Source organism: Cryptomeria japonica, chromosome 4, assembly GCF_030272615.1.
Source record: "Cryptomeria japonica chromosome 4, Sugi_1.0, whole genome shotgun sequence".
NCBI lineage: Eukaryota > Viridiplantae > Streptophyta > Pinopsida > Cupressales > Cupressaceae > Cryptomeria > Cryptomeria japonica.
In genome coordinates this window covers 389,019,211-389,031,456 of record NC_081408.1, presented here as the reverse complement: position 1 = coordinate 389,031,456, position 12,246 = coordinate 389,019,211, and positions in this window count along the sequence as shown.

Sequence of the window (12,246 nt, the reverse complement as noted above, 5' to 3'; positions counted from 1 at the left end):
TGTTAATGACGGAGTAGTATACACTGTTAAAACCAAATCAAAGCCCACAATATTCAACTTGGCTAGTAGCACACAAGCACTCAAAGTTGTTGAAGCTACAACAGAAAATCCTCCAAAGAAAACAAAAGAGTGGTTCAAAGAGAAGCCTTGGCTTTCCAAACCTAAGCGTGATTTCACTCTCGAAGAATCATATGAATCCGCTTTCAAAACTCTGTTGGCAAACAACCTAATAACGTTACCAAATAACTCTAGACCATATGATCCAGAAATCAAACCAAAATGGTGGAGAGAAAATGGATACTGTGACTTCCATCGGAATAAAGGTCATAACACAAACAATTGCATGAAGCTCAAACATGAGATTCAAGATCTCATAGATGCTGGTAAAATTGTTGTCGGTAATCACCCGACCAATGCTGATCACAAAGCATTTAAGGACCCTTTACCTGTTTATGAACAATGTGATTCTTCAAAGACCAAAGGAGGTGCCAAAGTAAATTAGACTTATACCAGCAATAACAACGTCATTAACATGATTGAACCTTCCCAATCAGAATATTGCAATGTGATTATAGTTCAAGATAAACCAAATGAATCACGATATGCAAGAGCTCTGACCCGTTCTCAAAAGAAAGTCACTCTCCAAGGAGCTAGTTCTTCCAACCCGGCTCAAGCAACATCGAACCCACCAGCCCCGTCAAACAAACAAAAAGAATCAACCTTGGATAAATTTAAAAGGCTAACTTCAACATCATCCTCTGGATATAGCGTTGTTGAACAATTGAAAAGGACAAATGCTCAAATCTCAATCTTTGAATTGCTAAAAATCTCTTCTGCTCACAAAGAGATCCTGGACAAAGCATTGCTCACCACTAATGTTCCAAAAGATTTAGATATTGACCGATTTCAGTCTATGGTGGGTCATCTAACTTCACCTCACTATTTGACCTTCTCTGAAGAAGATGAGAACTCGCTAAATCATCCACATAACCAGCCATTGCATATTGAAGCCATGATCCATAAACACAGAGTTAAACGTGTTTTGATAGATGGAGGCACGGGGTTGAATATTTGTACTTACAGTTTGCTTACACAACTAGGATTTTCAGAAAATGTCATTGATCCAGCCAAGAAAATAACAATTAAAGCCAATGATGAAGAAGAAAGGACCTCTAAAGGTCTGGTATCATTACCCATTAGAGTGGGACCTATAGAAAGAGATGTCCTTTTCCAAGTACTTGATCTTCCTCTGTCATACAATATCTTACTGGGCGGGCTGTGGATTCATGAAATGAAGGCAGTTCCATCTACATACCATCAATGCTTAAAATTTCCTTATAATGGAACAGAAGTCAGTATTCCTGCTGATACAAATCTCATCTGTAATGCATTGACAAAAGGTGTTGATACTTTTGTGCCTCATAATAGGGCAGCCTCTACAAATGAAAGTTTAGAAGCTTTGATGAAAGAATTAGAAAAGAAATTGAAGATTACAAATATCGGCATGGATGGCTACAAGATAGAATCGGTACTTTCATTAGTCTCTCTCCCTCCATCACCAAAACAGTTGGGAAAACCATCAGAGGCTATGAGAACACAAAATTCAGCTCCGAATATCATATATGATGGTCTTTTTGTACAGTCTTCTACTTCCCTGGGAGATGAAATAGAAGAGGATGCAGTTCTTAAATGGCTTTTCAAGGAAGATAGTCAAAACGAGGAAGTACGCCATTATGAGATTTCCTCAACCCAATATGGTCCTGGCTACAAGATGATTCAACGCATGGGATATTTAGGTACTCGTCCCCTAGGCAAACATCAAGAAGGTATTATTGAACTGATTCAGCTGTAAACGAAATCAACAAATGATAAGGCTAGACTGGGGTACAATCTGAAAAAGACATCAGACCAAAAACATGCTTCTAAGTCTAAGTGGCAGAAAAGGATATCGCCTTCAACATTACAGGAAATAAACACTCAACAAACTCAAAAAGAGTGTGTAAAAGAGAAAGAGGAATCAACAGTCAAGAGAGAAGAAATAGCCAGTACTCAAGTTCTGATGGTATCAGCTACAAAACTACAAGAAGTAGAGGTCCTGGAAGATATGAAAGAAGAAGTAGAAAGATTCAGGGAAATGTTTACACCGCTGAAAATTCCAGTCACATACACTGGTAGGTAACAAGTAGAAGATTCTGAGACTGACTCAAATGAGTATGAATGGGGTTTAGATCACCTCTCAGATACATCCACTACAGAAACTCCACAAGAGTCTACTAGTACCACAGATGATACTCAAGAGATGATGCGTATAAAACTAGAAAAATAAATATAGGAAATTAGACAAAAGAAACAAGCAGACTATGAACAAGGGCTGGAAGAAGGAAGAATACCAGAAAGGTTTTCATCTATGTACCCCTATACTAAGATAGAACAAATCAGGTATGGGTTTACACAAGAAGAATTGGAAGCTACAGAAGTGGAACCAGTCATCAGTCCAGAGGAAGTTGAATGGAGTAGACGACAGGGAGTCACATAACCATCAAGATCATGTCAACAGGTGTGTCAGATACAAATGAAAAATGAGCCAGAGCATGAAGGAACTTGCAGCATTAAAGATGTTGGTGTTGATACCATACATATACTCACTAAATCACTTGAAGAAGACTCAGAAACTTCATCTGATGACTCTGACAACAGTCCTATTCATGACAATATCTACTCAGCATCCAACTTTGAATCATCTGATGTAAATGATGAAAATATGTCTACTGATCTTATTATTGTCGAACCATGATATGACGTCCAATCTGGCGTAGGGAACGGCGCTACAAGTATGTCTATTGGATCAGGTCAACTAAATATTAATGTGCACTTTAATAATCATGTTCTGACGTTTCCTGGTCTTGAGACATTTACGCAAGGTATCCTTCTGGAACTCGACTTTATGATCCGCAATTGTGATGACAATATCGTGAGTTCCCTCGAACCGGTCCAACATTTATTCTTAGTACATCCAAAACTAATTGACTGTACTTTACAAAACCAACCCATGAATATACCTACTTTTGCCAATGACTATACGTTAGCCTGTTATCTCAATGTAGTTGAACCTATGGACTCTTCCACCAGTGAACAGAGTGAAAACATGACTCAAATAGATATCAAGTATCTTAGTCGCAAAAATAAGAAAAATAAAAATAAAAGACCTGATGGCGAAAACCACATTGTGGCGGTGTCAGAATCTAAAAAAGAGAAAATAAAGGATGTACCTAAGGGTGAAAACCTCTCTAAGGCCCCTGAAGGTGAGATACTTGATATACTGCCAAGTCATTTTTAGGAAAGGTCTTCTATATTGATTGAGCTAACTCAGCCAGTGAACATTGGGAGTCAAGAGACACCACACATCATTCATGTAACTCAATCACTATCAACAGAAGAATTGAAAGATTTCACTCATCTCTTTTTAGAAAAGAAGATCAATTTTGCATGGACATACTCTGATATGCCAGGCCTGGAACTTGATCTTATCATGCACCATCTTTCTATCGCACCAGGAGTTAAACCAGTTAAGCAAAAACTCTATAAAATGCACCCGCATGTGGTGTTGCTAGTCAAAGTTGAACTAGAAAAATTGCTAAAAGCTGGATTCATTAGAGCCATAAACTATGACGAATGGATTTCAAACATAGTACCTGTGTTAAAGGCAGACAAATCTATCAGAGTTTGCACAGACTTCAGAGATCTCAACAAAGCTTGTCCGAAGGATGACTTCCCATTACCAAACATTGATATGATAGTCGACATGACTGTTGGGTATGAGATGTACTCACTAATGGACAGATTCTCCGGTTATAATCAGATCAAAATAACTCCTAGAGATCAAGAAAAGACAATTTTCACTTGTGCATGGGGAACTTTTTGCTGGAATGTCATGCCATTTGGGCTAAAGAATGCAGGAGCAACCTACCAAAGAGCAGTAACTACTATCTTTCATGACATAATGCATAAGAATATGGAAGATTATGTTGATGACACCTTAGTGAAGACTATGAAGAGATCCTCGCATATTCAAGAGCTAGGCCCTATACTAGATAAAATGGAAAAATTCAAACTCTGGCTAAATCCAAAAAAGTGTGCATTCAGAGTGACATTTAGTAAACTAGTTGGCTACATTATTTCAAAGAAGGGAATTGAGGTTGATCCTGAGAAGGTCCAAGCTATAATGGAAATGCCGCCTACGAAGAACATCAGTCAAATGAGAAGTTTACAGGGACGTTTCCAATCAATCAGACGCTTCATTTCTCAGCTAGCAGACAAAGCTCGACCTTTCACAAAAGTATTGAGGAAAGGAGTAATATACAACTGGGATCAAGAATGTGAACAACATCTTCAGCAAATCAAAGAGTACTTATCCAAATCCACCAATATTGATGCCACCAATTCAGGGTAAACCATTGATCTTATACATATCAGCCACTGATTCATCACTGGGGACACTCCTGACACAACAGGATGACAATAAAAAGGAACGAGCTATATATTACATTAATAGAACATTGGTGTCTTATGAAATGAACTACACTGTAATAGAAAAAGCATGCTTGGCATTAGTCTTTGCATCACAAAAATTGAGACACTACATGTTAGCACATTCAGTCAAGTTGGTGGCTAAAATTGATCCGCTCAAATATCTTCTCAACAAAGCAACACTTACAGGAAGATTGGCAAAATGGGTCATGATCCTTGCAGAATTTGATATTGAATATGTTGAACACAAAGCCATAAAAGGACAGATAATTGCAGATCAACTTGCTGAAGCTTCACTTGAAGACACTCAACCGCTGCATATAGAGTTTCCAGATGAATCAAACAACCCCGAAAGATGTTCTTCGATGGGTCTTTTACTCAAATGGTTTCGGTGCTGGAATACTATTTATTACTCCTTAGAAGTATTCAATCCCAAAGTCTTATAAGATTTTGTTCCCTTGCACAAACAACATTACAGAATAAGAAGCTTTGGTAAATGGGATAAAACTAGCTATTGAATGGAAGGTTGCAAAATTACACATCTATGGAGATTCTCAGTTGATCATCAATCAAATCAATGATACATATCAGACAAAGATGAGAAACTGATGCCTTATAAGAGAATGGTTGATGATCTTAAGAAGTATTTTGCTTTTGTATCATTCCAATAGATTCCCAGATCCGCAAATAGAGCAGTAGATGCTATGGCCACCTTGGCGTCTATACCTGAGTTGCAAGAATCCAATTTTTGCTTTGAATTCTTGGTGGAAGAGTTACATTACCCTGCCTATGATTCTCCTCATACCCAAATAGTTTATTCTATTATTGGACATGACTCATCTTGATATAGCCACATCTACTGTTATCTAAGAGACCAAATTATCCCTGAAAATCTTACCCGCAATGAGAAAAGAAACCTAACCCGAAATGCTTCGCGATATGTTATCATTTCTAAAGATTTATTTAGATGAGGTTTGGACGGTACATTGCTTAGATGTCTAGAAACTAAAGAATCTAAACGTGTGTTATCGGAAGTCCATGAAGGTGTTTGTGGATCTCATTTGAATGGTCTTACTTTAGCTCGGAAACTACTACGGGTTGGCTACTACTGGCCAGACATGGAGAAAGATGCTATTAAATTTGTGAAGACTTGTGAGAAATGTCAGCTACATGGAAATCTCATACATGCTCCAGCAAGGGATCTCATACCCTTCATTACACATTGGCCTTTTCAGTAATGGGCCTTTGATCTCATTGCTCAGATATATCCTGCATCATCTAACAGACACAAATTTATCATAACTGCCACTAAGTACTTCACTAAGTGGATAGAAGCGGTTCCGCTCATCAAAGCAATTGGTAAACAAGTAGCTCTATTCATCCTAAACTATATCATTTGCAGGTATGGGATACCTTCGTCCATCGTGACTGATAATGGAGGACAGTTCAAGAATAAAGATCTAGATGAGCTCTATGAGAAATTCAAAATTAAACAACACTGGTCATCAGTATATTACCCTCAAGGTAATGGACAAGCTGAGGCATCTAACAAAAACCTACTAACTATCTTGCATAGAACAGTGAACAAATCTGGGAAGGATTGGCATCTGCAGCTCAATCCTGCATTATGGGCTTATAGAACAAGTATCAGAACACTTACTGGGGCTACACCTTTTTCTTTGGTGTATGGGTCTGAAGCAGTATTACCTATTGAAGTGGAAATACCATCTCTAAGAGTTTCTTTGCAAGTTCTTGTTACTGATGAACACTATAGAATATCTAGATTGCAAGAACTTGAATTGCTGGATGAGCGTCGACAAGTGGCGTTTGATCATCTCAGAGTATATCAAAAGAGAATGTCCAGAGGATATAACAAGAAAGTTCGACAAAGAGCATTTCAGGTCGGTGACCTAGTTCTAAGAGAAAATCCTAAAAATCAACATTTTCGAGACAACAAAGGGAAGTTTGAACCCAACTGGCTGGGTCCCTACATTGTTACTGCAGTATTTGGCTCTGGTGCCTATCAACTCTCAACATCGGAAGGAGAACAACTCCATGAACCGATTAAAACCATCCATTTGAAAAATTCTTCACTTAGCATTCTCTGCTCCAACAACCTGTATAACTGGAAAATGTCCTGAAAAAAATCATAAAAATATGAAAAAGTCCTGAAAAAAAAGAAAAAAGAGAGAAAATGCCCTGGTGAAAACTTGGTAAACAGGCACCTTGGTAAAAAAAAAAGATCTCTGCCAAGCAAGTGAAAACCTGGCAAACAAGCGCCTCTTGTACTCAACGCTCCATCTATCAATGCAACGTTGGCATTCTCGCTTTCCTGCATCTTTTCTTTTGCTTGTACATATATTTCAGTCACTTTTGTGACATCCTGGTTCGTTGGAACCCTCATGCATTGAAACTTATCAAAGTCCTAGTCTTAGGTTAATCTACAAAGCAATTTACATGCCCTAAGCAATATCAACCAAGTCATCTTTCCGTCAGTGAAACCTGGTCGTCCACTTTGAGTCAGTCACCTGTCTCCTGACTACTAAAGAGTTTTATCACTGAGTTAACAAGAAAAACAACATAATGGAAAACAATCACTGAACAGTTTGAGCTATGAATGAAAATTTACTTTGTATGTTGTCTTTTATATTGATTTTTGATTATTATCCCTCTGAGTAACTCGAGGAAGTCTATCTTGACTAAGAGGAGCAAGGATTGGGGGTATAATATTTTCTTTGTTTTCTGCTTATAGGAATGATCCCAATGATTTGGAAACATCTAATTAGCTAGGTGTCTGTGATAAGAGCCTTCACATCAAGGTGAAATCACCACACATATCTTGACTCCGCTTATTTGAATGCTACAGGGAGGTCCACATCATTCCTTTGTCTGTTTTGAGGGAATTTCTTTATGATGCAATTCGGGTCCCTGCGAAATCTATCCAAGGATATGAACGAAAAAAGGGTAATTGCGGACAAGATAATTAATATTGCACGTGAAAAGAAAGGAACTCTAATCTGTCTGTTATGTTCGTTATGCTCGGTGATGAATCTTAAGCATTTTAAATCTAGTGACTAGGTTTAGGTTGCATCTCATTTTGCATTTCATTCTGTATTTTGTGAATTTAGAGTGATTTTGGTATGATAATAATGATCTCTTTATTTTTTGAATGAGAGCTGGAAGCATTATCATTTCTTAGCTAAGTGGCCTATTTTTCATCATTTCTCCGATCGAGTACTTGTGTTTTGAGATGTTAGCTGCACACATAAACATTTTATATAGATTCATACATTTCATTATTACTCATTTGCATTCACCTTAGTGCATAGAAAAATAAAAATTTGCATTTCCTCATTACTCATTTGCATTCATCATTTATTTGCATATGAAAAGAAACAAAAATAGACATCCATATTCATTCGCATTACATACATTCATATTGAAAAGAAATGTATACATATAGAATAAAGCATATAGAAAGCATCTCATAAGCGGATCAACACAAGTATGATGAAGTCAAATCAGATCTCGTATATATATATATATATATATATATATATATATATATATATATATCATATAAAGTCTTAGAGTACAAAATGATGTCAAATGACATATACAAACTCCCATCAGAGCAAGAATCGTATAGGCTACAAAAAATGGGTGTGTCTGCAAAAAAATATCAGAGCTACAAAAAGAATATCTAGCTCTTAGCCTGTCCCTCATCGCTAGGTGGAGGACAAGGAGCCTGCTGACCGGGATCCTGACAAGGTGCCTAAGGTCCCTCCGACTGTGCCATGTACTGTGAGTAGGGGACAACCTGCTGCGCTAATGGAACTGCTACACGGTAAGCTACAACCTAATAAGTCGCCCGACTAGTCTAGTGCAAAACCTCCTGCTGAAGAGTGTATCACTTTGCTCTCATTGCCGCAACCTGACTATCGCGCTCTGCTCTGAGCTCCACCAGCTGATGATCTTGCTCTGCTCTGAGCTCTGCCAGCTGACGATCTCGCTCCACCCTAAGGTCTGCTAGCTGTTGATCTCGCTCTGCCAGTTGAGTCTAAGCCACTGTCAACTGTGACTGCAGATCCGCTAGACGTACCCTCATCGACCATGCTGCATCGGCCTCCTGCTCTCTCACAAGCTCTCTACCCCCATCTCCACCTCTAGCTCCTCAGCTCCGCCCAGCCTCACACCTACACTCCCTAGGGATCCGCCCTCACCCCTCTGTTGTCCAACCCCAGCTGGAACCCTGCTGCTACTAGCACCAAGATCGCCACCTACCTGCCTTGGAGCCTCAGCTCTCTATCCCTATCCCTGTCCCTACCCTTATGCGGGGGCATCATCCTCAACCTCCTCAATACGAGGTGCCTCCTATGTTGGATCATAAAATCCAGGGAATGGATTCTGCTGGAACTAATCCCTGTACTGGGGCAAAACCCCCGCATCTGCAATATCACCCGTGTAGTCCCATCGAAATCGCTGCAATCTAGTTAACTCCTACATACTCAAGCCGTAAGATAACCTCGGTGCCCATCCCCGCCTCTCCTCATCAGCATATCTCGCCTACACTGTGAACTCTCGTGAGATCCCCTGAGGCCTATCATACTGCCTCATCACTTGAGATACCACGAATCACTCCACTGCAGTCTGCGATTTGCCAATGAGTGGGCGCGTAACAAACATATCTCTGCGTATGATCCTCCAGTCATCCCATGGCTCTAAGCCCCTGTAAGGTCTCCATACCACGGCTATCAAATCATCTAGCTGTTGTCTCCAAAAATTTGTCTTGCCCAGATGGGGCTGAGTAACATATCTAGAATACCTATATACAATCAGCTGACCGGGCTCTCTGCCATCATCTACAATCGGCCTGCATACTGTTAGGTGCTCCCAAGCCCATACCTATAATATCAGAACTCTTGCAACCATACTCTTCCTCTCTCGGAAGACGATTTCATGCATCTCGCGATACATGTGTGCTAATATACAAGAGCCCCAGCCTAGTCTCTGAGGGGTCTCAACAAGTCTCTCTAGCATCCTGCCCCATCCACAAAGGAATCCCTGCTATCCTCTATCCGGCATAAGAAAGCAGCCGATAAAACCTGCTAGGACACAAGCAAGAGGAAACTCCTCACTGTACCTGCTCATCATAATGTCCCAACTGATAGAATGTGTCAAGATATCTAGGTCCCTGAATACACGTCTGACAACCTGTAATCCAAGAAGATGTGTTGCATCATAATCTACCATACCCCCAACAAAAGGGATATGGAGAATCCTGTAAATGTCCTCGGGAGTGATGGTCATCTCCCTAACTGGCAAGTGGAAGGTGTTATGCTCAGAATGAAATCTCTCTACTAATGTTGTGAGCATCCCGTGATTCACATAGATATCTGGTAACCTAAGAAGGTGGGTGAAACTGCACAAATCAATATGTGCCTGCTCAACATCTGACAACTATCGAACTAATGTCATAGTGGGTGGATACACGCATCTGAAAAGAACATGAGGCAATCGAACCTGCAAAAATTTAAAAAAATGAAGATCAGAAAACATTCCAAATAAGACTACAAGAGAAGTAAAACATCACACAAATTCAACTACGTTAATTGCCAAGTCAAAATTTCAAGTTTGGACCTTCAAAAATGCTCACTATTTTCCAAACGATAAAACACGGAAGGGCAGAAACTCTTACGATTCAGGATTGGGCTTCGTACGACAAAAGATCCTCATACAACACAAGAATAGATTTAGGATGACAAAATGGTCTCTTATGAATGTTGTCATATGATAGAAGGGTAGGCATCGAACAACAAAACTAATGACCCTAAACGACAAAAAAAACTTTAACAGTTTATCGTATGAGACAGGATCCTGTCTCGCACGACAAAATGTGAAAACCTGACTTCAACATGCCAAAAACTTGAAAAATCAACAAAAAAATTCAAAATTGAGAACATAAAGAGGCTTAAGATTGATCGCTTACCGCTGACTCATTATTCTGGGGTCGATTATATTGTCTATGGCACTCAAATCGATGCTCACGAGTGGGAACCACCATTTTTTTTCGCAGAAGGCTTTTTGAATTTTCAAACTTGGGAGGTTAAAATGAATTGAAAATGACACTTTTAACCCATATATAGCCAAAAACCTAATTTTTCAACTTGCTTCGATTGACATGAAAATTGTACCTTAGCTAATTCGCCTATTCTGATTCCATTTTCGGGATCGAAATCAAAATTCGAGATCATTTTGCTAGTCAATTTCACAAAATTTGGACCACTTAGCGCTTTTCATCAAATGCTCATTCTTTTTCTACATTGCGCTCAATTTCTCATGAATCAACGTTGTATCTCAATTTTATTCTACAAATCAAATTGCGCTCAATTTCTTATCAATCAACACCAAATTTTCAAATATTCCTCTGAATCATTTGTGCTCAAATAACTTATCATCGCTAAAAATTGCCTATAATCATGTACCCTTGCTATCTTTCGATTTCGCTCCTGAGGGGGCATACTCATGACCTCACATCTTCAAAGTCAAGAAATTTTTCAAATCTTCATCAAAGTCGAGTAAAAATCTTTTCAACTAAAGAAAATCAATCAAATCTTATTGCTAAGGGGTATCTCACCTTTATCGCTTCATATCAAGTTGAGATCTCTCAATCATTTGAATCGAATCAATCACTAGGGGCTTATCAGTTTCATCGCTTCATATCAAGCTAATATTGTCTTCATCTGAATCAGTCTCTTAACGTTAATCAGTTTCATCGCTTTTCATCAAGCCGATTATTCATTTAAACTCAATCGAGGATTTAAAGAGTATCTTCGATCACACACTCAATCTAAGCAGGTGTTCAGTTTCATTGTATCAAATCAAGTTGAACAGTTTATCTTTGTTCATCGTATCTTGATCCATCAAGTTCAAGTTTGATTTTATCTTCGCTCGCTGTGTCTAGTTCAATCAAGTTCTAGATCAGTAAGATCTACTTCTTGATCAATCAAGTTCAAGTTCGGTATCTTTGCTCTCTATCGTTCCTAGTTCAATCAAGTTCGGGATCAGTATCGCTTTAATCAGACTTTGTTCAGCTTCATCGCTTCAAATCAAGCTAAACACCTTGCTTTTCATCTGGTTCGTGATCAATCAAGTTCAGAATTGGTATCTCCTAGACATCACATATTCTTTGAACCAACGTGTTGCTTACACATTAATTCAAAGAGGAACAAATGTAATACCCTAAAAATGGTCATCTAAACCATGGGCCCCTAATCTTGACAACATCACCAAGGTCCTAACCAAAGGCAATTAAATCAATCTTGAGCACATTAATTAATCCTTTAGTCATCAAATGTCACATGGCAAATCAAATACTCAATATTAATTAAATATTTATTTAATTAATTGAATCATTCCAAGATATCATTTTGATCAATAATCCTGTTTAATTTATTAAATATCCTAGCATATTTTATTAATTAATAAATTTTCTATTTAATCATGCAAAAAAGAATTAATTTATTACAAAAGAGGAATTAATTACAAAGCAAGAGCTAAATTGAAAATAAAATAAAAGAATTGAATTGAGACAGAAATCAAACTTGAGATATTATTTCTTTTTCTAAATTTAGAACTTGAAATTGGAAAAGCAATTAAATGAATTATGAGTCATTCTCTAAAATTAGAACTCAAAACTTTTCAGAAAAAGAAGTTTAG